Below are 2,130 nucleotides of genomic sequence, written 5' to 3'. Positions count from 1 at the left end.
AGTAATGAATATGTATTTATTTATTTATTTACTTATGTATTTGTAATTTAGGACAGGGTCTACAGGATCTCACTGTATAGACTGAACTTGTAGTGATCTTCCAGTTTACAGCTTCCCAAGTGCTGGGATTACAGGCCTGCGTCAGAATGCCCAGTCTCAGTCAATGTCTCAGCATGCCCCAGGGACAGGGCTGGCATGGCAGGCCCCGGGATGAAACTCCTGGGCCCTGCATCTGCCTAAGCATGTGCTTTAACCTGGTGAGCTATTTGGCCGGCTCTACAGAAAGAGTAATGAAAATTCAAAGGGTGTATCAGATACTGTGCAAGGGAAAGAAATTGTTCAATAGGAAGGAAAAACTGGGATGAGGAAAAAGACAAGTGAAATAAGGGGGAAAACTATATATATATATATATATATATATATATATATATGCAGAATAGATAATTGTATTGTTGATTTCTGCTGGTCTTTTGAAAAGAACAGTTAATTCTTAATTTTTAAAAAACTAATTAACTTTATTTTATTGATATAAATACAAGAGAAGCAAAGACAAATGAAGAGAAGATTCTATTTCCACTGAAGTTGTCTGTACTAAAGCACCCCATGTACTTTTTACAGTTTGCTTAGCAGTATTTGAAATGAAACAAACTTGTATTTAATCAAACTTTTATTTCTCAGTAGAAAATGTTCTCTTCATCAGAGGAGGCTGGGCTTTTCCAACATCAAACATCATTTTCAAAGGTGGATTAAAAGGCAGCACCAATCAGGGATGTGGCCTGTCTGATTATAATATTCCTTTGAAACTGAACAGCTCACAAGTATATCTTGAAGTGCTCCAAAAATAGGCCCTCCCATCCAGGCCACACAATTAGCCTTTGCAGGTGGAGTATGAATTCTGAATGTTTTGGTGCCAAGTGCTTTTTGGTATTTTGTTTTTTCTACCAAGTATCTTATTTCTGCATGTAACCTGTGCAGAAATCTTGGCAACACAGACGTGCCACCTATGACTACCAAGTTCTTGGCAAGTTGTTTTCTAGTGTCTATTGTGCACTGCAGAAGAGAATCCAATATTAATGTGGCAACTGATTTCATTATCTTTTTCAAACAGAATTTCCACAGCTGAATCTCTGATTGATCCTAGGATGTGTAAAATCTTTTCCCCATCTAATGGATAGTCAGCATTTGGGGGTGGTGAAGGACATTCATCAGTCCCATCAATATTAAATGTTGCTGCTTGGATTTTGAGTCCACACTTCAGATCACTTACAAAGCAAGTACACACTTTAATGTCTTCTAAGATACCTTCTGGAACTGAACCTATCATTGAGGGAAGACTCTGTTCTTTAAGAACACCAGTGTCTTCAGTACACTGTTCCAACAGCTGAGTTTCCAACTCTTTGTGCAGAGTTTTCCTCCTAGGGGGAGAGCTCCCCAACAGTTTAGTACTGGGATTCCTTCATATATGGGCAACACCAGGCTTTCCCTATATCCACAATCCAGGACCATGGCAGAGTTAATTCCAACTGTCAGAAGAGGTAAACTGGAGCTAACAAGACAGAGAGAACCTCAAAATGTTTGAAAAGAACTCGAGTGAGCATCTCTTTTTGCAGTGGGAAGGGCACAATACCGACTTGATGACCACAACTCTGCAGTTTCTGGGGTTAACCAGCAGATGCCTGAAATATAGTACATGGATAAGTTCCATTAGGTAAGGATATAACTCTTCTGTATTTGTATTATACTGAACAAACTTGATAGGCTTAGGCAGTCTAGCTTTTTTGATTACACTAGGAATTATATATACACACACGAGAGTTAGGATAGATATGCAACTACTTTCTCCTAATTCACTGAGAATAAAAGTTGGTACTACTACTCTTCAGACAAGATATCATGCCTACATCTTGTCCTCTGAATACTATGAGGACAACAATATGCAATGTATTAATTAATGTAAATGACCTACTAACTGTTTTGAAACTGTTTCATTGTTATTCTATCTTTTTTCTCATTAAAATGAAAAATTATTTTAAAAAGATGGTAGTCATGATAGCAAGTTAGTATTCAGATGTTTTCTATATGTCTGACATGTTGTTAAACTCATGTACATGTAGGTGTTCCAACATAATA

General features: G+C 37.4%; 1 pseudogene; it reads right to left on the bottom strand.

Moving 5' to 3' along the window:
* Positions 1-667: 667 nt before the first annotated feature.
* LOC101582043 lies at positions 668-1,795 on the bottom strand (annotated as a pseudogene).
* Positions 1,796-2,130: the final 335 nt, after the last annotated feature.

This window comes from Octodon degus, unplaced genomic scaffold (assembly GCF_000260255.1).
Source record: "Octodon degus isolate 3935 unplaced genomic scaffold, OctDeg1.0 scaffold00041, whole genome shotgun sequence".
In the NCBI taxonomy this organism is placed as follows: domain Eukaryota; kingdom Metazoa; phylum Chordata; class Mammalia; order Rodentia; family Octodontidae; genus Octodon; species Octodon degus.
Note: the sequence above shows the minus strand (reverse complement) of the source record. Positions and strands in the feature narration are given on the sequence as shown.